The following is a 26,099-nucleotide window of genomic DNA, read 5'->3' on the forward strand; positions in this document are numbered from 1 at the left end:
GCCGTACTCGTTCTTCAAAAAGCTGGACCTCCCGGAGCCAAGGCCAATTCAAATGGCAATTCATTTGGCAAACAAGACGGTTACTTTCCCAAGAGGCATATGTGAAGATTTATTAGTGAAAGTAGACAAATTTGTCTTCCCGGTTGACTTCATCATTCTCGACATGGAGGCGGATCCGCAAGTACCAATCATCCTTGGAAGACCCTTCCTCAACACCGCTAGCGCCATCGTAGATATGAGAGATTCAAAGCTCACATTGCGAGTTGGGGACGACTCAGTAACATTCGGGGTAGACCAAGCCATGAAGTACTCAAGGAGTAGTGACGACACGGCGTTCTCAATCGACATGCTTGACGAGTTATTGGAAGAAGACATACCTGAAAATTCCAGCAAGTTTGCAGCTTTGGAAGAAGTATTTGATCCAGAAAAAGATTTATTAGAGATTGAAAGACTGTTGGAGGAAGCAGAGTATGAAGAACTAAAAAACCAAGCTGAAAGCCCTACTCGCCGAGTAGACCCGATCTACTCACCGAGTTCACCTGAAGAAAAGTCAGCAGTCGCGAATGCCGCCATCAACTCGCCGAGTACCACACCTGTACTCGGCGAGTCTGCCACTATGCAGAATAAATTGGAGCTCAAAACACTGCCTGACCATCTGGAATACGCCTTCCTGGAAGAAGGAAATCAGAAGCCAGTGATTATAGCCTCAGATCTCTCCAAGACGGAAAAGGAAGAGCTTGTACGGGTGTTGAAGATAAGGAAAAGAGCCATCGCATGGAGCATCTCCGACATAAAGGGAATAAGTCCATCCTACTGCTCTCACAAAATCAACTTAGAAGAAGGAGCCAGGCTGGTGGTGCAGCATCAAAGAAGATTAAACCCGAACATGCAAGAAGTCGTCAAGAAGGAGGTGGTCAAGCTTTTGGATGCAGGAATCATCTATTCCATCTCCGATAGCCCATGGGTGAGTCCGGTCCAGGTGGTGCCCAAGAAAGGAGGAATGACGGTCATTACCAACGAGAAGAACGAGTTAATTCCAACGCGAACGGTAACCGGTTGGCGAGTGTGCATCGATTATCGCAAGCTAAACGATGCCACTCGCAAAGACCATTTTCCCCTTCCTTTCATAGACCAAATGTTAGAAAGACTATCGGGCCATAGCTACTATTGCTTCTTAGATGGGTTTTCCGGGTATTTCCAAATACCCATAGACCCAATGGACCAAGAAAAGACCACCTTTACATGCCCCAGTGGGACCTTCGCCTATAGACGCATGCCATTTGGACTATGCAATGCACCTGCGACATTTCAAAGGTGCATGACCGCCATATTCCATGATATGGTGGAAAAATTCATGGAGGTCTTTATGGATGACTTTTCTGTATTCGGATCTTCTTTCAATGACTGCCTCACAAATCTTGACTCGATGCTTGCTAGATGTGAGAAAACCGACTTGGTCCTAAATTGGGAAAAGTGTCATTTCATGGTCAAAGAGGGTATAGTATTGGGACATAAAGTCTCTAAAAAAGGAATTGAGGTGGATCGGGCAAAGATAGACACCATTGCTAAATTACCCCCACCAACTAATGTGAAGGGCATTAGAAGTTTTTTGGGACACGCAGGTTTTTACCGGCGTTTTATTAAAGATTTTTCCAAAATTACGAAACCTCTAACACAATTATTATTAAAAGATGCACCCTTTAATTTCACTAAAGAGTGTTTAGAGGCATTCGACTTTTTAAAAGAAAAATTAACTAATGCCCCAATCATTATAGCACCAAATTGGAATTTACCCTTCGAAATCATGTGTGATGCTAGTGACTATGCACTAGGAGCGGTCCTTGGACAAAGGGTTGATAAGCATTTTCAACCCATTTATTATGCAAGAAAGACCTTGAATCCTGCCTAAGAGAATTATACCACTACTGAAAAAGAACTGTTAGCCGTAGTTTACGCTTTTGATAAATTTCGCCCTTATTTAGTTTTATCTAAAACCACTGTTTTTACTGACCACTCGGCTATCAAGTATTTGTTTTCCAAACAGGATGCCAAGCCAAGACTAATACGATGGGTGCTGCTTCTTCAAGAATTCGATATAGAGATACGAGATAAGAAAGGAATGGAGAACGTAGCGGCCGATCATTTATCTAGGCTCGAGAACCCGACATTGCAAGAAGATAAGGATGGAGACGACTTTCCGGATGAATACATTATGGTGTCCGTGGGAGAGGAGCCATGGTTCGCGGATATAGCTAACTATTTAGCTACCAAGTACGTCCTGAAGGATTATAGTAGTCAGCAAAAGAAGAAATTCTTTTCGGAGATCAAATATTACTTTTGGGACGATCCATACCTCTTCCGAAGCTGCGCGGATGGAATTATACGAAGATGTGTGTTCGGAAAGGAGAGTCGAAAAATACTAGAGCACTGCCATAGCGGGCCCACGGGAGGACATCATGGAGCACACTATACCGCGAAGAAGATCTTTGACATAGGGTTCTATTGGCCTACAATCTTCAAAGATGCAGCCCAATATGTCAAAGAATGCGATGCTTGCCAAAGGGTGGGAAACATTTCCTCCCGTAATGAAATGCCTCAACATAGCATTCAAGTGTGCGAGGTGTTCGACGTGTGGGGCATAGACTTCATGGGGCCATTCCCCACATCCAAAGGAAACAAGTACATCCTCGTGGCGGTGGATTATGTGTCAAAATGGGCGGAGGCGCAGGCTTTACCTACAAATGACGGACGGGTAGTGGTACGGTTCTTGAAAAGACTATTCTCCCGGTTTGGTGTTCCAAAGGCCCTAATTAGTGACCGTGGCACACACTTTGCCAATGATCAATTGGACAAGGTGCTAAAGAAATATGGGGTGACCCATAAGTTCTCCACGTCATACCACCCGCAAACGAGTGGGCAAACGGAAGTTACCAATCGAGCTTTGAAGCGTATCTTGGAGAAGTCGGTGGGAAGTAATCGCAAGGAATGGTCGGATAAATTGGATGACGCGCTATGGGCGTTTCGTACCGCTTTCAAAACACCTATTGGTACTACACCATATAGGTTAGTTTATGGAAAGCAATGCCATTTACCGGTTGAAATCGAGCACAAGGCATATCGGGCGCTAAAAAGATGCAACTTTGACATGGAAGAATTGAAGACCAACCGTTTAATGCAAATGAATGCCCTTGAAGAACTCCAAAATGAGGCCTATTCTAGTTCGTGGCTCTATAAAGAAAAGACCAAGAGATGGCATGACCAAAGAATCAAAAGCAAAGACATCCATGAAGGCCAAAAAGTACTACTCTTCAATTCCCGTCTAAAACTTTTCTCGGGCAAACTCAAATCAAGGTGGGATGGTCCATTTGTGGTTAAGACGGTGTTTCCTCATGGGGCTATTGAATTGATCTCAAGAGATGGCACGCCATTTAAAGTCAATGGCCATCGAGTGAAGAAATATGAAGAAGGAGTCCCCCGCAATGAAGGAATGGAGGAGCTCCTGCTGTGCGGAATTGCAAAAACATAGAAGGGGCGGAGTCCAGCTAATGACTCCATCAAAAGAAGTGCTTCTCGGGAGGCAACCCGAGTTTCACGTTTGCATTTTCTTTCCCTTTCTTTATTTTTCGTATTGTTTTTTTCATTTCTCTTCATTCATTCTACTTCTCTAAGTGCTTGAGGACAAGCTCTACTGAAAGTGTGGGGTGGAAAGGCTAAAATAAAGAAATTCACAAAGTAGCATTGGCAAAAACATAAAATTTTTCAACCTGAGACATCTACTCGGCGAGTACATCGAATATACTCGGCGAGTAAATGTTCGTGTACAGTCAAAAATGCATGACACGCGTGTCTACTCGGCGAGTAGACCCATTATACTCGGCGAGTAGACGGTTAAAACTCAGTAAATTCAAATCTGTAAAAACTACTTTTATTCAACATTTCAACCCCCACACTCACCGAGCATCTTCTCTCAGCCATCTCTCAAGAGTTCTTCAAGATCTAGTCAATTTCCTTTCTCTTTCTCTTAATTCAACCACCAAGGTAACATCTTTGCTCTTTAATTCTATGAAAGGTCCAATCTTTATCACATATCTCTCCATATTTGGTATATATTTTCGGATTTGGAGACTTTTCCCCAATTTTTAGGGCTTTGATTTAATCATGAATTAGATGTTATTTGGTAAAAATTCTTCAAGATATACGGTTAGATACACAATTACCACAAAACCCTATGAACAAATTGGACTATTACACTAATTCCACAGATCCGGTTTCGATCTGTCCGAGTGTTCATCGTACTCGGCGAGTATGCTCGCGTACTCGGTGAGTAGGTCACAACCAGACTATAAATTTTTCTGTTTTAATTGTTGGGTGATATTTGTTGCTGTGTTTTTGATATGTGCATGCAGTTAGAATGGCAAGAAGAGGTCAGTCATCACGCGGGGGAAGCCATGGTGATATGCCATGGTTATCCTTTCAACAAATTACCTCCAAATCTTCCAAAACTCGAGCGCTAAACAGGTTGGAAGCACTTCGACAGAAAGAAATCCACCTACCGAATGCAGTGGATTGGGGATGGTTGGGCAATGTCGGCTTGGAAGAGGAACTCACCCCATATTTAGTGAAAGATTGTAATTTGGGTTATGCCAACATCACTTGTGATGGTTGGTTGCAATTGTTCAAGATTCAAGAGCCAGTATACGCAGAGTTGTGCTGGGAGTTCTTCGCTACCATCTCATTCCGAGGTGGTAGTGAGTTTTACAATCCAAACACGATCTCGTTTTCTTTGGGTGGGGAGCTGCGTTAATGCAGCATGGTTGAGTTCTCTTGGCGGTTGGGCATCTACGATCAAGATATGGTGATGACGGATTACTTTGAAGCCTTCTTGGAGAATACCTACAAAGAACTTCCCAAGGAAGTGGTGGCATCGACATGGTGGAGTACAATTGCTAACCGAGTCTACATACCTTCTACTGCTTAAGAAGGTCATATCCGTTCTCCGATCCACCGACTCCTTCACCGGTTCATTGCAAGCACGATCAACATGCGGAAGGATGGGGACAAAGTTCCCACCCTTGATATTTTTTACTTGTGGAGTATCATCACTCCCGACGTCTTCTGCAACCTCCCGTATTGCATTGCCAAATTTCTTGCGGAGGGGGCGGTTAAGGAGAAAATAAACTCGAAGATAAATGGGGGCATGTTCATTACTCGGCTTGCGAAATCGTTTGGGATCTTGGATTTGCCGCAAGCTCAAGCGTTGACGATTATCCACCCTCCTCCGTTTAACACTGCACTTTATAGGAGGGCTCGGATAGTGGAGAAATTTGGTGATTCCTTTACTATCCCAAATGAGGATGAGCCGGCGGTTCCCGAGGAGCCGGGAAGGCGGGTTAGGCAAAGGAGTGAGCGGGTGCGGGACGACCCACCGGTTATTCCGGTGGAGGATAACGAGAGTTGGAACCAAGTGGAGTATCGACAATACTTGGATGACATTGGCCGAGGGGTTAATTACACCAATCAATCCTTCGATTATCTTTTCCAACAAATGCACATTACCCCGAGGCCTGGACCCGGCTACCTGTATATTATGGATTGGGATGAGAGGATGCGAAGAAGGGGTGGAGAAGGAGGTAGTGGAGCTGGAGGAGCCGGGATGGACGAGGAAGAATGAAGATTTTATTTTGTTTGATTATGATGTTTGTTTTAAAGACAATTGTGGACATGTAACCTTGGTTAAGTGGTTTGAATTTTAGTGTTACTTTTAGTTTTCTTTTCAGGTGTTGAAGCTAGGATGCATGCTATTTAGGAATGGTCAAGCGAGGAATGAGGGCCTTTAAGAGTGCTTATGGAGTTTTGTTCCTAGGATCGAGTCCGTACGAATCGAGAGTTTATTAAAGTGTTGCTGTTTAGAAAGTTTCTTGGAGAGTGCATTTATATTTGCATGTCAACACTAGAATAAAGAGAGCCAGCGTTTAGAAAATTTTTGGAATTATATGCTCTACTCGCCGAGTGCACTAATACTACTCGGCGAGTACGTCTGCTTCTGCACGATCTGCTTGTCCGACACCTTCTACTCGGCGAGTTTATTCGCCTACTTGCCGAGTAGCCTGCTGCAGGAGGAGTTAATTGATTGGTTCTGGCTACTGTTTATGCGCCATTCATACATTCTTTATGCACTTTTACTAAGGCTTGTGCAACAACCATTTTTTTTCCTTGGAGTTTTCGAGCTATCAACCACACGAGACTTATGACACCCGTGCCATGGATGAGCTGTTCCCATGGTTAAAGTCATTAGAAGAAGGAGTTGAAGACGAGGGTGTCAACCTAGCGACTGCTACCCCAGGGGAGTTTGTTCCAACTTTCTCTCTATTTGCATTTTTTTTAGTTGTATAATATGCAATGAGGGCATTGCATAAAATAAGTGTGGGGTAGGGGGTTAGTCACATCTTAGAACACTTAGAATCTTAATTTAGGCTAATTTTTAAATTTGTTGAATATTCAAAATGCTTAGGTCTTAAATTAGAAAATTTTGGTAAAAAATTAGGATTCCATGTTAGAATTATGTTGATAATTGCATGAAAACCCAAATGTTTAGTTGAGCCTATATACGTTCTAGTGCATTTGTGGCTTCCTTATTCCAGTGAAATCATGGGACAAAAACACGATCTCACTTAGTTTGAAGGATGCAATATGTTTAGCATCGTGTACCAGAAATGTATCCAGGAAAATTATTATCGTTAACCAATAAAGGTTGAAGTTGAGCGCCCCTGCTTAAGCATGTAGGATTTGAGTGAAAAAAAAGTGAGTTACATGTTAAAAAAAAAGAGAGAATTACAAGAAAAGTTGTAGGAATTTTGGAGAAGTTAAAGTAAAGATCAAATATGAAGATCAAAAATTCCAAAAGTTGAAGATACCAAAAATCAAACAACAAAGGTGGTGAATTCAAAGTTATCCAAGATCAAATTATCAAAGAAGTGAAGAATTCCAAAGAGCTCCAATGTGGTATCATAAATTGTAATTGTCTAGATTATGTATGCTTGGGTTGCTCAATTAAAAATACCTTGAGGGTAAAGAGGTTTTCTGAGGATGGATTCGGAGGGTTGCATAAAATGAGCATAGTTCGGGGTGAGTGGGCGAGTGTTTATGAGGATTGTGAGTATTTGAAGTATGGGGGGGTTTTTAGGAATTAGACACAAATGCATGCGTTGCGGTTGTGACATCCCCAAAATCACGGCCAGAAAAGACCGGTTTTGTTTATACTTTATTTCAAAATCAGAGTTATCTTTTAATAAAAGGGTTGCGGAATTTGTCCCAAAACAATAATATGATAAAGATTTATCAAAAGCATTTCCATAGAAATGTATTTCATTAAAAGACTCGGGATGTCATGTTCGTACAGATCAAAAGTATAAACAGTACAATATAAGCCTTACTACATTATTTCATATCTACAGGCCTATATCCGTAATCCCTCGTCCAAAACATCACACCTATGCTCATGCGCCACTACCTGTAATGCATAAAACTGAGTGGGTCAGGCTTGGGAGCCTGGTGAGCACATAGGGTTTTCAACCCACAATAAGTTTATTAATTTCATCAATCAACAATAACCCGATTACCCGTTCCCGTTATCCTCACTTTACGTCCCTAAACACCTATCATAAGGGACCTAGCCTAAGGATCATCATCGGGACGGACACTACTGCTAAGGGGATTCCTCAGCAATAAATGTCCTAATAGGCAACCATGTGGGGGATGGAGTACACCGGTGAACACATCGTTCACAACACCTACAGGTTGCGAACCTGCTAGTGTTCCACTGGACTGTCTAGAAGAGTCCGTGGTCGTCATCTATACTCCGCTAGATGACTGGATCAACAACAACAACATCGAGGCCTCTCATCATTTTATCACACATCACCTATTACATCTACCCATGTTTTACCCCAACATTTTCGTAGATATAAAATACATATACAGTTTAAATCATTGAAAACATGTATAACAACGTTCATCTAGCATAGATAGCAAGTATTCAGATAATATGCACACATAGCACGTAATTTATATAAAATACTTCATATCTATGTGTAAGTTGAAGGTAACTATGCACTCACCGGAAAAGTTGGTGATTCCGAACTCAGACAGCGCTTCGCTTCTTAAAAAGAATTTTTTTCTTCGACGAAACCTAGTATTATTACCACTAGAGTTTAGTTTATTATTCGTCGAGACTAATTAATAGTCTAGCTATTATTATTATTATTATATAAGCGTCAAAAAAATACTTATATAACCCATAATAATAGCCCAAGTATTTATTATAAGTTACTAATAACGTTACTATAATTAAATAAAAGTTATATTAAAAATAGTGTAGGCGTAGCTCACTTACAGCGGGTTTTATAGAAAACCGGGCTTTGCTTGGAGCAGCGTTCCTGAGCCGAAAAGCTCTTCTTCTCAGAGCCTTCGAGCACTCCGGGGCTTCCGCCTCGTGCTAGGGAGGTTCCCTAGGCTTTTCGGGGGATTTCGGGGCTAGAGAGAGGTTCTAGAGAGAGAGAGAGAGAGTAAAGAGAAGAAAGAATGGGAAAGGTGTGAAGAAAATGAGGGTGGGAGAGGTGGTATTTATAGGGTGAAATGTGGCTGAACTTGGTGCCACATGTCACCATCTGGTGGCAAGCCTTGGGGAGAAAGCAATGGCCAAGATTGTGCCACATCACCCATTTTCGCACAGCACACTTCCGACTTCTAAAATCCGTAACTTTCACATACGACCTCCATTTTTGACGTTCTTTATATCTACGCGTAGGTAATAATAAGATCTACAACTTTCATTTTGACACCGTCAGCTAATTCTCGACCGATCTTAAATTTAACAGTACAAGGAGAGTATACTGTTAAACGTCTGCGTAAAATTAATAACTTCTACATACGGACTCTGTTTTTGTCTGTCTTTTTACCGTTGATTTCCTATTAATGAGATCTTCAACTCTCATTTATGTTGCGTAAGCCAAAAACCGCTCGAACTAAAATTCGAGTTTCAGGCCGTGCACTGCTAAGCCGAATCTTAGAAAAATCATAACTTCTTCATACGAAGTCAGATTTGGGCGTTCTTTTTATCGATGTTCTTAGTTTAACATATTCTACGACTTTTGTTTAGATTGCTAAGGCTAAAAAGTCTTCTATCGTAAATTCACTATTTACGTTTCCCGGTGTCGTGCCGGTTTTGTCGTAAAACTTCGGCGGGCCATAACTTCTTCTTTATAGCTCGGATTTCGGCATTCTTTATATGCACGGAAACCTTGAGACATATTCTACAACTTTATGTAGAGATATCGGGATTATCTCACACTTTAATTTTGACGCTCATTTTTATTCTTTATTAATTATACATTTATAATTAAATAATAAACACATAAACACACATAATTCACATAATACTCAAATATTTCATATTTATTACTTCAAAAAGAGTTACAATAGTTGACCTAGACTATTACATTGACAAAAATGCTTAGCCCTGAAAACCCGGGCGTTACAATTCTCACCCCCTTAGGATGATTCCGTCCCGGAATCATGCATCAGCAAACAGATGTGGATAGCGACTCATCATGTCATCCTCTGTTTCCCAAGTGAGATTCGGCCCATTCGAATGTTTCCATCGGACTAGCACCAAGTCGACCATCTTGCGTCGTAACTTCTTAGTCTTACGGTCAATAATTGCCTCAGGCTCTTCGATCAGCCTTTTATTCTCATCCATCCTTAATTCCGAGATTGGAATTATGTCGGGAACATCTCCCATGAATTTCCTCAAATAACACACATGGAAGGTGTTATGAATACCATTGAGTTCTTCGGGCAATTCCAGCTTGTAAGCTTGGTTCCCAATCCTCTGAAGAACTTTGAATGGTCCAATAAACCTTGGACTCAACTTTCCTCGTTTCCCAAATCGTATAAGTCCCTTCCACGGTGAGACTTTAAGTAAAACGGAATCCCCAACTTCGAAGGTTATCGGTCGTCTTTTCTTGTCGGCATAGCTCTTCTGACGATCCTGAGCTGCTAACATTCTTTCCCTAATCACCTTCAATTTCTCAGCAGTCTCATGGACTATCTCGGGGCCCATAAACTGCTTCTCTCCGGCTTCAAGCCAACAAGACGGCGTACGACACTTCTGCCCATACAAGGCTTGATAAGGAGCCATCTTGATGCTCGAGTGAAAACTATTGTTGTAGGAAAATTCTACCAGAGGTAAGTGCTCGTCCCAATTCCCTTGGAATTCGAGGGTACATGCTCTCAGCATATCTTCCAACGTCTGAATCGTTCTTTCACTCTGACCATCAGTTTGTGGATGGTAAGCAGTACTCAAACACAACTTTGTACCCAACTCCTCTTGTAGACTCCTCCAAAACCTCGATGTGAAACGACTATCACGATCTGACACAATAGTAAGAGGGACACCGTGAAGTCTTACAATTTCCTTCACGTAAGCATTTGCGAGCTTATCCATAGACCACTTCTCGTTGGCTGCTATGAAGTGTGCACTCTTGGTGAAACGATCCACGACTACCCAAATCATGTCGTGACCATTCTTCGTTCTGGGCAGTTTAGTCACAAAATCCATGGTGATGTCTTCCCATTTACCCATGGGTATAGGTAAGGGTTCTAAACTCCCATACGGTTTTTGATGTTGTGCCTTAACCCTCGCACATGTTACGCACTCAGCCACATACTTCGCAACATCGAGCTTCATCGTCGGCCACCAGTAGTAGGGTTTTAGGTCCCTATACATTTTAGTGCTACCGGGATGAATCGAGTACATGGTCTTGTGTGCTTCTTCCATTAGAAGATCTCTTATTCCTCCCGTCTTAGGTACCCAAATTCGATCTTGGAATACCTTCAGTCCTCGACTGTTCGTACCGAACACTAACGTTTTTCCCAAACGTTCTTCCTTTCGGTCATTCTTTTCTAAGGCTTCTTCTTGAGCTTTCCTGATACTTTCCACAATCGTCGAGACGACTTCAATTCTTAACGCTCTTGGCCTTCTTCTTTCAAGATTGACTTTCCGACTGAGAGCATCAGCAACAATATTTGCTTTACCTGGGTGGTAAAGTATCTCACAGTCGTAGTCCTTGAGAAGTTCTAGCCAGCGTCGTTGCCTCATGTTCAACTCCTTCTGATTAAAGAGATACTGGAGACTCTTATGATCAGTGAAGAGCTTGCACTTCGTGCCGTAGAGGTAATGCCTCCATATCTTTAAGGCGAATACTACCGCTGCCAACTCCAGATCATGAGTGGGGTAGTTCTTTTCGTGCTCTTTCAATTGTCGAGATGCATATGCTATCACCTTTTCTCTTTGGGTCAGAACACAACCTAACCCGACTCCAGATGCATCACTATAAACTGCGAAATCTTCGACTCCATCGGGTAGAGAAAGTATCGGCGCTTCACATAACTTCTTCTTTAGCTTCTCGAACGCCTCATCGTGTTTCTCACTCCATGTATACGTAGCTCCTTTATGGGTAAAAGCTGTTAATGGAGCAGCTATCAAAGAAAAGCCTTGGATAAATCGTCGGTAATATCCGGCTAATCCTAGAAAGCTTCGAATCTCCGTGGGATTCTTCGGACGTTCCCACTTCATTACAGCCTCGATCTTGGCGGGATCAACCATTATTCCCTCTTGGTTAACAACATGACCCAAGAATTGGACTTCCCGTATCCAAAAGTCGCATTTGGAGAACTTTGCAAAAAGCTTCTCCTTCTTTAACACCTCCAACACTTCTCGTAGATGCTTGTCGTGCTCCTCCTGGCTTTTCGAGTATATGAGAATGTCGTCGATGAACACTATCACGGATTTATCGAGGAATGGTTTACAAACCCTGTTCATCAAATCCATGAATGCTGCGGGAGCATTGGTTAGTCCGAATGACATAACCAAGAACTCGTAGTGTCCATATCTTGTTCTGAATGCAGTCTTCTCAATATCCTGCTCTCTCACTTTCAGCTGATGATATCCTGACCTAAGATCGATCTTTGAGAAGTAGCTTGAACCTTGCAGCTGATCGAATAGGTCATCAATCCTCGGCAATGGATACTTGTTCTTCACCGTTGCCTTATTCAGCTCTCGGTAGTCTATGCACATCCTCATGCTTCCGTCCTTCTTCTTCACGAATAACACCGGAGCTCCCCAGGGTGATGAACTAGGTCGAATGAAACCGCTGTCCAACAGCTCCTGAAGTTGCGTCATGAGCTCCTTCATCTCCGTCGGTGCTAATCGGTAAGGTGCCTTTGCTATCGGTGTTGTTCCTGGTAATAAGTCTATACGAAATTCTACTTGCCTATCAGGTGGTAATCCGGGAAGATCTTCGGGAAAGACTTCCGGATAATCGCACACAACCGGTATATTCTGCACCTCTTTCTTTTCCTTCTTAGCATCGATTACGAATGCCAAGTATGATGCACATCCTTTGGACAAACATTTTCTGGCTTTCATCAAGGAGATGATTCCAGAATTCACTCTGCGTTTGTCCCCGTACACCATAAATGATTCCTTTCCGGGTGGGTTTATCCTAACTATCTTCTTTCGGCATAATATCTCGGCATCGTTGGCGCTAAGCCAATCCATACCCAAAACGATGTCGAAACCGTTTAACTCTATGGGTAATAGTTCCTCATGGAATTCGTTTCCGTTTAGGTTAATGACGATGTTCCTAATACGATTACTAACAGGTACGAATTTGCCACTGGCAACTTCTACAATCAGGGCATTATCTAGTTTTTCTACAGGCAATGCTAATCTTCCACCAAATTTATGCGATACAAAGGAGTAATTGGCTCCGGAATCAAATAGTATATTTGCAGGTAAACCATTTACAAGAAAGGTACCTGAAGCGACGTCTGCTGCCTCCTTTGCAGCCTCGAGCGTCATCTGGAAGGCTCTCGCCTTCGGCTTTGGTGGTATGTTGGGTCTTCCTGCCTCCTTCTTCTTCGGGCAGTCCTTCAAAATGTGCCCTTCTTCATTACACCCATAACAGGCCTTCTGGTTAAGAGTGCATTCGTTGGCATAGTGCCCAGGCTTTCCGCATTTGTAACAAGTGACCCCTCCATCACACTTCCCAGAGTGCTTCTTCTTGCACTTGTCACACCACTTTGCTTCTGATCCTCCTCCTCTCGAACTAGACTTCGAGAATCTACCTTTCTTACCGGACCTCGAGGATCCGTCAAATTTCCGTTTCTCTCCCACTTCCGCTCTCTCCAGACCCTTTTCTCGTATCTGGGTCTCCACATTCTTAGCAGCCCAGATGGCAGCTTTCAGAGTGGTAGTTTGCTTGACCATTGGACCGAAGTCCGCTGGTAATCCGAGGGCAAATTTGTTAACCTTGGAGAGTTCAGTTGGGACGAGGTGAGGAACAAGCTTCATTTTCTCAGTAAAGCTTGCAGCGTATTCAGTAACGCTCATCCTCCCCTTCTTCAGATTCTGGAATTCGTTGCTGATCTCCAGAAGATCCTGCTCAGAGCAGTATTGCATCTTCAACTGTACCAGAAAATCCTCCCACGACATTTTGCTTGCTTCACCTTTGGGCATTGAATCAGCTAATAGCTTCCACCAGCTTAGTACTCCAGATTTCAATAGAGGAACTGCAAGAGCAGTCTTCTGCCTATTGCTACACTCGCAACTCTCAAACATTGTCTCCATCTCAGAGATCCAGTTCATGACTTCCACCGGCGTCGGGCTTCCGGATAGACTCGGTGGCTTGGATGCCATGAAATCCTTGTATTTGCATCCACGTCCATCATTTCCTCCATCCTGGTGGTTTTGCCTAACTATCGGTGGGTTGGCTTGACCAATAGTCCCACTGTAGTTTCCTTCTTCAGTCTGCCCTTCGTTCAACTCGGGCTGTTCGAGCTGAATAGTTGCTTCCTCTCGATTTTGCTGGAGCAAACGCCTGGTTTCCTCCATTTGACGATCCAACATTGCCTGGATCATCGCTTGCACTCCGGCCATCGTTATTGGTCCGGCAGCGGCTTCCACAACTGGTATTTGCTCGATCACGGGGGGTTGGTGTCCGTTCCCATTTGCGTTTACGTTTCCGCTACGGGTCCTTACCATCTTGATCTATATACCGAATAAGGTGGATTTAGATCTTTATTTAGGAGAGACGTTTTAAATCGTCCTTATCACTCCAAAACGTTTACATGCTAGTTCTAATATCGTAGTCGTACGTTTAGAATCCTAAACACATAAGGTTCCAGATCCGGTCGGCAACAGACCATAGATCCCGAACAAAATAACAGCATATCATGCATAAAACATTTAGCACATAAAAGCATTTTAGGCACAATTCCTAAAATAAGCTAGTGCACACACCTCACAATCATCGCTTAGCATTCTAAGTTTAAGTCTAGAAATCCTACAAATTCCTAGTTCGCTTAAACTAATGCTCTGATACCAACTGTGACATCCCCAAAATCACGGCCAGAAAAGACCGGTTTTGTTTATACTTTATTTCAAAATCAGAGTTATCTTTTAATAAAAGGGTTGCGGAATTTGTCCCAAAACAATAATATGATAAAGATTTATCAAAAGCATTTCCATAGAAATGTATTTCATTAAAAGACTCGGGATGTCATGTTCGTACAGATCAAAAGTATAAACAGTACAATATAAGCCTTACTACATTATTTCATATCTACAGGCCTATATCCGTAATCCCTCGTCCAAAACATCACACCTATGCTCATGCGCCACTACCTGTAATGCATAAAACTGAGTGGGTCAGGCTTGGGAGCCTGGTGAGCACATAGGGTTTTCAACCCACAATAAGTTTATTAATTTCATCAATCAACAATAACCCGATTACCCGTTCCCGTTATCCTCACTTTACGTCCCTAAACACCTATCATAAGGGACCTAGCCTAAGGATCATCATCGGGACGGACACTACTGCTAAGGGGATTCCTCAGCAATAAATGTCCTAATAGGCAACCATGTGGGGGATGGAGTACACCGGTGAACACATCGTTCACAACACCTACAGGTTGCGAACCTGCTAGTGTTCCACTGGACTGTCTAGAAGAGTCCGTGGTCGTCATCTATACTCCGCTAGATGACTGGATCAACAACAACAACATCGAGGCCTCTCATCATTTTATCACACATCACCTATTACATCTACCCATGTTTTACCCCAACATTTTCGTAGATATAAAATACATATACAGTTTAAATCATTGAAAACATGTATAACAACGTTCATCTAGCATAGATAGCAAGTATTCAGATAATATGCACACATAGCACGTAATTTATATAAAATACTTCATATCTATGTGTAAGTTGAAGGTAACTATGCACTCACCGGAAAAGTTGGTGATTCCGAACTCAGACAGCGCTTCGCTTCTTAAAAAGAATTTTTTTCTTCGACGAAACCTAGTATTATTACCACTAGAGTTTAGTTTATTATTCGTCGAGACTAATTAATAGTCTAGCTATTATTATTATTATTATATAAGCGTCAAAAAAATACTTATATAACCCATAATAATAGCCCAAGTATTTATTATAAGTTACTAATAACGTTACTATAATTAAATAAAAGTTATATTAAAAATAGTGTAGGTGTAGCTCACTTACAGCGGGTTTTATAGAAAACCGGGCTTTGCTTGGAGCAGCGTTCCTGAGCCGAAAAGCTCTTCTTCTCAGAGCCTTCGAGCACTCCGGGGCTTCCGCCTCGTGCTAGGGAGGTTCCCTAGGCTTTTCGGGGGATTTCGGGGCTAGAGAGAGGTTCTAGAGAGAGAGAGAGAGAGAGTAAAGAGAAGAAAGAATGGGAAAGGTGTGAAGAAAATGAGGGTGGGAGAGGTGGTATTTATAGGGTGAAATGTGGATGAACTTGGTGCCACATGTCACCATCTGGTGGCAAGCCTTGGGGAGAAAGCAATGGCCAAGATTGTGCCACATCACCCATTTTCGCACAGCACACTTCCGACTTCTAAAATCCGTAACTTTCACATACGACCTCCGTTTTTGACGTTCTTTATATCCACGCGTAGGTAATAATAAGATCTACAACTTTCATTTTGACACCGTCAGCTAATTCTCGACCGATCTTAAATTTAACAGTACAAGGAGAGTATACTGTTAAACGTCTGCGTAAAATTAATAACTTCTACATACGGACTCTGTTTTTGTCTGTCTTTTTACCGTTGATTTCCTATTAATGAGATCTTCAACTCTCATTTATGTTGCGTAAGCCAAAAACCGCTCGAACTAAAATTCGAGTTTCAGGCCGTGCACTGCTAAGCCGAATCTTAGAAAAATCATAACTTCTTCATACGAAGTCAGATTTGGGCGTTCTTTTTATCGATGTTCTTAGTTTAACATATTCTACGACTTTTGTTTAGATTGCTAAGGCTAAAAAGTCTTCTATCGTAAATTCACTATTTACGTTTCCCGGTGTCGTGCCGGTTTTGTCGTAAAACTTCGGCGGGCCATAACTTCTTCTTTATAGCTCGGATTTCGGCATTCTTTATATGCACGGAAACCTTGAGACATATTCTACAACTTTATGTAGAGATATCGGGATTATCTCACACTTTAATTTTGACGCTCATTTTTATTCTTTATTAATTATACATTTATAATTAAATAATAAACACATAAACACACATAATTCACATAATACTCAAATATTTCATATTTATTACTTCAAAAAGAGTTACAATAGTTGACCTAGACTATTACATTGACAAAAATGCTTAGCCCTGAAAACCCGGGCGTTACAGCGGTCTTGGCATAATGGCTGGGAAGGATTGGAGTTATTAATGTGATTTTAATGTGTTTAAAATTTAGTTTTGCTTGGGGGCAAGCAAAAGTCAAGTGTGGGGTATTTTGATATGTGCATAATTAGTTAATTATTTAACATATATTCTTGGTTATTTTTGGTTAGTTATGAGAATAATATGGACAAAAGGTACTTAAAATGCTTTGAATTGTGTTTTCAGTCCAAAAGATATGCTTGGAGGCAAAAAGGAGAAAAGGGAAAGCAAGTGAAGGTTAAAGAATGGAAAGAGACGCTTACTCGGCGAGTAGGTCGGCATTACTCGGCGAGTACGCGATGAGATGCCAGGAGATATGTACGACTGCTGATCTAGAGACGGATAAGTATTGACTTACTCGGCGAGTTGATTCTGCTACTCGCCGAGTACCCTCTGTTTTGGGATATCTTTAAAATACGAATCCTTATCACATGGGACAGAACCCCTGGCGAATTTTGGAGGATTAGCTGCGACTAAAAGGTTCAGAAGGCGCTGGAGAACCCTAGGCTTCAAGAGTTGGAAGAATTCAAGTAATTAGGTTGATTCTACCACTTAGACTTAGGAATTAAACATGTTTGCTTTCATAAACTTTGTTTTTATGCTTGTTTCTACTGCAACTATGAGCTAAACTCGTTTTTGTTTCTGTTTGGGGAATACCAAAGAACTCCTATGGTTTAATTATTGAATTTTGCTTAATTGTCTATTGGTGATTTATTAAATTAAGTTTGTTAAAGAACCTTATGTGTTAATCACTACTATTTTCTGTTAATTGGAAGGCAATTAGGTTGCATGAACATCACTTAATTGTTAACCTCATATGTCTATGTGAATACTAAAACATATGCTTGGAAGTAATGAGTATGAAACTAAGATTAATAAGAAAATAGGAAGATTAATGTGTGAGCTTGTTTGAGAAACCATCAACAAGAGGTTAATTGAATTAATAACTTAATTGACCATTACAAATCTTATTTAATCCAAATAATTAATCTAGGGAATTAATTAGTTTAAACACTTGATCAACGCTTAAATTAGTTAATTGTCTAAGGGTTAGGAGTAATGAACGTGAACCTAACTACTATCATTGGTAACCAATAGCAATTAATCTACCTTAACTTAAATAACCATAGGAGTGAATTGGTTGAACCTAAATAGAAACATCTTTATCAAATTTGGTGAATAGTTGTTGCTTTAGTTAATTAGTTAAATTTAGTTTGTTTAAGTTTCTAGTCTTGCAAAACTAGAGAAAAACCATTTACTTTTATTATTTGTTTTAGTTAAAAATAGCTATTAGTTTAATTTCCGTTCCCTGAGTTCGATACCTTACTTATCAATCTATACCACTTAAAGACAGGTTCACTGCCTTTGTGTGCTCAAATTATTAATAAAAAGTAGGGATAAAACTAGTTGAATTCACACACATCAATAATAAATAAAAATCGTTAGTAGTCTATAATGTATTAGTTTTATTAGTTCTTCATTATTTTTATTATTTTAATATGATGGAGGTTTTTTATAATTAATAATATTTTTACTAAAAAACACATACATTGATTAAGATAAATGTGATTTCCACTTGTTAAATAACATTGATTTGAGCTTTCATACTGATAACATGTTATCAATTTAGCGTAATTTATATAACTTTAAACCAAACCAAACTAGTAACATTGATAAGAACTTTTATTGAGAAGAAGAATATTTAGAGAGAATATGAAAGTTATATCACTCACGAAAGTGTAACTTTAGGTGTGTCTCAATCTTTACAATGAATGTGTATTTATATTACAAATTTTACTAACATATAATCATAACTAGTTAAAAATGTTGACAAATTTACAATGCAACAATTATTATGTCATCCACCAATTATTTGCAACACCACAAATTATTTACAATATATATATATATATATATATATATATATATATATATATCCTTATCTAATAAACGAAACTAATATGCCACGTGTCACTTCCACAAAGCATTTTTCATCAAAGTGAATTTCCAGTTATACCCCTCCTTCATTCAATATTCAATTCGGCTTTTTTTATTATTATTATTATTTGAATCTGAATTCAGAATTTGAAATGCAAACTCTCTCTTAAAAATCAACTTCTCTCCCCCTCTTCGGAAAAACCAAAACCTAGGCATTGGGACCTTCGTCTTTGTTTCCGGTCACTGCCAAACGATTGAGCAAAAAAAGGTAAGTACTTCGTTTATGGTCTTGATCTTAAGACGCATTAGTGTCAATGTTTCTTCTTCATTCTTTTTGTTGTTTAAAACCTTAATATATCTGTCTTCTTTTTCCATCTGTTTCTTTCTATCTATTGTAGAATTGGGTAGGATGCGATAAGAGATACGTACACAGACACCCCTCAGATAGATATTTGTCTTTTTGTTTTATGTTCGCATACACACACATTTGTCACCCTCTATCTTTCTGATTTAGTTTTTTTATTTTCATTTCTTCGACTTATCTCTTTCTGATTTAGGTTTTAACATCAATTGTAGGTATGATATGGATTTTCTGAAATATAGGGTTTGTGATCAGAACATGAAGTTCCCTCTTTAATTAGCCTCACTAAAATCCTTTTGTTTTTTGAGTTCATTTTCTTTTAAATCCCTTTTTACACTAATTCTTTATCTGGTGTAGAATTCACAGATAGTGAAAAAAGTGGGGTTGGAAGAATCAACAAAATGTTTTCATTTGTTATATGGGTTTTTTTGTACCCAGAAAAGTCCGAAACTCCAAATACACAAGGTTAATATTTGAATTTTTTGTTATAATTCCTTCTCCCATCTCCTTCCAAGCAAATTTATCATGTCAACCCTGTGAATAATAATGTAGATCGAACTTTCCATCAATATTATTTGCTTGTCAAAATTGGGTGATCACATCAGACAATCCAATTTGTGGTAAAGGACTTTTGCTCCTATAAGTATTCTTATTGTTGATATGGATTTAATTAGTTGTTTAGAACAAGATATTATTGATTTGGCACATCTTTTTACATTTTACTCTCTTTAGGTCCTTTTTTTGTTCTCTTAGTTTATAAATACTGATGTTTGATCTTATGTGTTCAACGGTTGGGATAATGGAAATGGATCTCGATCTTAAGTTTACTAGCTACTGGAAGAATGATAATAGACATGGAAGGTTATAGCAAGGTTGTACCGATAAAAAGCTTACACTGGCTCAATTGGATGTAGGTTTACGTTTCTTTTTTTTAACCCTCACTAGATTTTCGCTTATTTTGATGTTTATTTTATGATTTTGTAGCTGATTAATGACTAGCCCCAAATTATACAAGAGTTTGAATTTAGAAAAGCTATACCAAATCAACATATTATCACCAAACTAGAAAAGGCCCTTGGTATGAAAGTTTTGGGGTAAGAAATAGAACTTTTACAATGTTGTCACAAATGAGGTATATTTTATTAAGTTAGAAAGTTATGTAGTGGCTTATTTCTTATGATTAAAGTGTGTTTTATTCATCTGGAAAGTAAGCATTTGTTGTTTCTGTTTATTCAATTGTCTTGTGGTGTTTGCATAATGAAATCCTACCCTCACCTTTGCCTTCCCTCTTATTCTTTCTTTGTCTCTCCCTCATACTTCAGTAGTTGGTCTCCAGGTAACGTTAACTTAACTTTCTTTTTCCCTTTGTTAATCCTTTATATAACTGGATTTTAACTCGTGTTGGTGCACATATGTGTACATGCATCATATTGTGCCTACCAACCGTTTTGAGTCTATTCCTTACATAAATTGCTTTTATATAATGTATATTTGTTTTGGCCAAATGTAGCCAAGCAACTTCTTTTTTCCTAAAGGATTAATGTTAATTGCATTTTCATACTCATCATTTGGTTTCACTTCTTTTTCCTAAAAATATTATAATAAGAACCATATATGTGGTCTCTTTTTGTACCTATGGGTTACACTTTTTAATCATGGCTAGTTATTGGGATATTATTAATTGTCAATCCTCTTTTTTTATTGAACTTATTTAACGTGAATGAATATTTGAACGGTTGATAGAATTTACATATATAATCCTTGTTTTAATATCTTAATTGTCTTAAATAGTCCATGTTTCATAGTTTTTCTCAAAATAATTAGTTAAAAATTTACAATTAATTTATAAATACATTATTATTTACAAAATAACTTTTTAATATCATTTTTTAAAATAAAACTACTTTAATAAAGTTTTATAAATATTTGATTTTCTTTTATCATTTTTAATCATTAATATTTTTTTACCCGTAGTTTCCACCGGTTGGAACCTATAATATATATATATATATATATATATATATATATATATATATATATATATATATATATATATATATATATATATATATATATATATATATATATATGGTTAGGTTATTTTGTTTCTAGTAACTATTGTTTGACAGAATGCATAGATCTGGACCATCGGATGGAATATAATCCAAGGTAATAACATATACCATATAATCACACAAATTTCAGCATAAGGGCATTTTAGTCAATTAAGCTATATTAAAAAAGGAAATTTTTGGATTTTTAGGGATAATTAATTCCTTTATTTTTAAAAATCTGAATATTTTAAATTAATTCAAAATTAGAAATTCAATTTTATTCTATCAGAATGGTAGAATGTTAACCATAAACTAGTAAATATATTCGTCGATTATATTCTGTCAGAATGATAGAATGTCAATCATAAACTAGTAAATACATTCTAAAAAAAATATACAAAATCAATTTTTGAACTAATAATATCCAAATAATTACATTTGTATGATTATGATTAATTAAATAATAACAACATTCTAAAAGAAAAAAGAAAAAAAAAACATCACAATCTAACAAAAACACTAATATATTCTAATAGAATATTATTTTTTAGCAAAACTTTATACATTGTACCATAACAAATTCTAGTATAATACACTCTCGTTCTCTATGTTTTCTTCCTTCTCCACATTAATGTTAGCCTCTTCAAAACCTAAATCCACAAAGAAAACATAATCAAGTTTCAAAAATTAAAAAATTCAATACATTCTAAGAGAATAAAAACTATAAATTCTGACAGAATGTACTTATTGTTGACAATTATTCTCAAACATTCTAACATAATACATCTATATAAACTATAATTTCTTATTGTTGACAATTATTCTCAAACATTTTAACTGAATACATCTATATAACTATAATTTCTACAAATAGAATATAACTATAACTATATTGTTCCAGTTATCATATAAGCATCTTAAGAATAACATCTAGGTTCAATGGAAAATTGAAGAACAAACACATACACAATTGGCCTTTGTAATCAGTTTTCATTTCACATTCAAAGGTAAACTACACATTCAAAGGTATTTCATTCAAAATCATTTCTCATTTCACATTCAACTTCAAATCAAAAAAATCGACAACAAGGAAAATTCATATCATGAACCAAAAAACAGATACCAAATAATCGACAACTCCTTTGTCAAAAAAAGAGAAACATGAAATACAAATCTTAACATATTAGATTTTAATCTCTACATTTTACATATGGAATCAATTCAGTATACGATTTTTTGAGTTCCAATTCAATTCAGTATAAATATCGATTGAAAATTCAGAGAACCAAAAAATTAATCTAACAGGTACAAAAAACAGGGAAAAAATGAATATCGACAGAAGCACAAATCGACAGCAAGGAAAAAAACATGAATGAAAGCAGACAGAGAAAGACGAATACAGACAGTAAGAACAAACACGAACCTGTGTGGTCGAAGGAAAAATCGACAACTCTGAGGCGCTAACTACAATAGGGTTCATCGATCTCTGATTAAATCAATCTCATTCTTGACCTTGGTTGATTCACTTCTTGAAATTATTGTTATGGTTAGATATTCATTTATAATATATATCACATATATAAAAAATAATATTAATTTTGCCCAAATATGAGTATCAATCTCCTTGGCTTATATGCCTTAAAATTTTGAAAACATAGGTTTGTCTCTCGTATTTAAACTTCAAGTCTTTTTGCTTTTATACATTACTTGTAATCAAATTGTATATAATGTCATTTGAGAACGATTTTATTGAAAAAGTAACTAAATGCAGTGTTTTAAAAACCGGTTTGAACCGGTCGATCGAACCAGTTGGATCGGAAACCGGTGAAAGAAGCGGTTCAACTATCATCGGTTTTACACCAATTTTTGAACCGGATTAAACCGGCTGGTTTTTAGAAAAAACTGGTTGAACCGGTCAAAATAAACCGGTTGAACAGGTTAAACTAAATAAAAATACATGGAAAAAACAATTTTCAATGATAAACTTTGGTGGACTTTTTCACATCTATTTAGATTTCTCTAAATAAAAACATATGTTAAATGTTATGATGTTTTTTTTATGCACTTGTATTCATTTAAAACTATATTTTGTTTTTGTATTATATTTTATTTTCTTTTTGACGTATGTGAATTGATGTAAAACTTATAGTTATGTATTGTTTTAATGTATTTAGATTGATCTATAACTTATTTTTATGTTTATTTTTATTGTTTGAACTTGTAGATGTGAAATTAATTATTTATGTATGTATGCATCTTTAGAAAAATAAGAAAAAAAAATTATAGATACCAGTTAACCCGACGGTCAAACTGGTTGCACTGGAACGGATCGTCATACCTGTTCAACTAAAAAACCGGGTTTAAAACGTTGACTAAATGTCATTTGTTTGTATAATAAGAATCATAGTTGTTTGAAATAGGCGCCGGGTGTCATAATGATGATTGTGTGTTGCTTTTAGACACAAGTTTTTCTTTATGCCTTTTCTGAAAATGTTTTGATCTGATTGTAGCAATTATGTTGACTAGTATATTTAGCCACTATATTGATTGATAGTTTAATATAAGACGATTGTAATCATATTGTAGCCATTACGCCTTTTTGCAAATGTTTTGATGAGATTAAAGCCATTATGTTGATTGATATTTTAGTATAAGAGGATTGTAATCAAATTTTAGCTAATATCCATTTTTGTAAATGTTTTGATCAGATTATAGCCACTATGTTGATTGATATGAAGATTACACCTTTTTTGCAAATGTTTTGATCTCATTGTAATCATTATTATTATTTTTTTTTTCCTTATATATTTTCTTATTGTTTTTAACATCTATCATAATTCATAAATAGTTCTTATGGGTCAACAACTTCAACTATTTCTACACACCATCGACATATAAACATTGTAATTCAACATATAACAGTTGGATCATTAATTAAAACATCATATATCATGAACAAGTAATTAACAATATTGCACCTTGTTGAAAGGTCCCAAAAACTGTTACACTAGTACTTGAATTTGCTAATTTGTTGGAAGGACAAAAGAGGAAATATGCAAAAAAAATTTACAAAGAATGGAAAGTTTAAAACACATTGCATTTAATTTACAAAATAGAAAAGAGTTTTCAAACAAATCGCAAGATTTTTTTTACACAAGTGCAATACCTTTTAATTGCCGTTATAATCATGAGTATAATAAAATGATTAAAATGATTATCTTTGTATTCACTCTTTGAATAATTTTTAAGTATTATTTAATTAACAAGATAAGACCTATAAGACATTATGATAACCTACAGTGGGGAACACAATGATAGGTGAACTGAACTTTTTGATATGAGACGACTTTAAAACATTTTTTATTTTTTTTTATTTTATGTTTTATGATATTTCACAATATTATAATTTAGTTATAACTATAAAACTTAAAAAAAAAAAGGATAAATATTTAGAATTTAGATAAATAAAAATAGGTTATAAAAGTACAGGTTATTTTGTATTTATTTAATTCTTTTAGAAGCCACCTTCCTCATGTGCAACAGCTTTGACTTTTAGATTGATGGCAGAATGCTCATGCTGATTATATTACAAGACATATTGCAGACTTTACAAGTATCTGAAGCACCAGATACTCCATCTTCTTTCATTATCTTCTCCTCTTTGTGTCTGCGTCTTCTTCGCTAACCCTGTTAATTTTCCTTTTACACCTCTCCATAATCACAACTTTGCCATCTTCATTCATCGGTTCCTGTAACCATTTTTCAGTTTTCTTCAAATTCCTTTAGTGTTTCTTTACTAAATTCCGATAGGAATTGCAACAATTCCCAAAAATTCATTCAAAGTTTCATCGAGTAAAAAAGAAATTACAAAACAATTGGGTCAAAAGATTCAAGAATAGTTGTATCAATATGTTAGTAACTGTTCATCCTTAATGCATTAATTATCAATTGAAAAAAAAAATACATATTAAGAAAAAAATCGACCTATGAACCGGATCTCTTCGGATTTAAGAACTTCATCCATTGATGAAAACAACTTTAACAATAATAACAAATCAATATACAGATTAATGGACTAAAAAGGAATGGGGGTGACTACTTACAGGTTCAGACGCAGTTAAATCAGTTGATTTTGTGATGATTTCTGCACAAGGGTCGACATCTAAAGGGGTCATCGGCTCTAATCCATCATTGCCATGCGGATTGGGGTTCAAGAGCGAATTGGGATCGATTCCTGGAGGATGAATTACAGGTGCAGGAATGTCAAAAGAGCGCAGCAGAGGGTAAGGGTTTGGAAACAAGAAGAACGAAGATGAAGATGTCTGCTGTTCTTTCAACATTTTAGGTTTAGAATCAGGGGTTTAAGGGTTTTGCAGGGAAAGATTGCTACAAGCTTTAAAGTTGTTGAATCAAATTTACAGTATTTATGGAAGGAGTTTTGAGACGAAGACTGATTTATGGATTCTTGTGATATTTTACTCTTAAAATTGGAAATATATAATTTGATTTAGCGTGGGGCCGAAGTAACCAACCAATGTATTTACTTTTCATTTAATGAAAATTATTAGATAAATACTGGCCATATCGTCTAAAATGGTTATGATGAGTGCACTTATGAGTAAATTATACAAACGGTGCTTACGGATTATGATAATTTATACGTTTAGTTTCTAATTTATTTTTTTAATTCGGAATATCTTACTGTTTGTTTCGTTACACGATTGATCTTTGTCACAACTATTTTGTTATTGATTTTTAATTTATTTAAATAAATACACCTCCAACCACACTCTCATCATTTACCTTACTTACTCCACTATTTTTTATTATTTAAATAATAATATTTTTAGGTAAGACATAGACTACACACATAACAAAAACAGATAGTAGAGACATTTCGAGTTAAAAAAAATAAGTTAGGTACCAAACGAACAAAT

The 26,099-nt window shown here is 37.4% G+C and overlaps 1 long non-coding RNA gene across 1 annotated transcript; it reads right to left on the minus strand.

Annotated features, from left to right (window-relative positions):
• Window positions 1–24,588: 24,588 nt before the first annotated feature.
• LOC145038930 (uncharacterized) lies at window positions 24,589–25,616 on the minus strand. Its single transcript, XR_013679643.1, has 2 exons — window positions 25,266–25,616; window positions 24,589–24,911 (listed from the first exon to the last, which is right to left on the minus strand). It is a non-coding gene; the product is annotated as an uncharacterized LOC145038930 (long non-coding RNA).
• Between the last annotated feature and the right edge of the window lie 483 nt (window positions 25,617–26,099).

Source organism: Lactuca saligna, chromosome 4 (assembly GCF_052625555.1).
Source record: "Lactuca saligna cultivar CGN05327 chromosome 4, ASM5262555v1, whole genome shotgun sequence".
NCBI classification, from domain to species: Eukaryota; Viridiplantae; Streptophyta; class Magnoliopsida; order Asterales; family Asteraceae; genus Lactuca; species Lactuca saligna.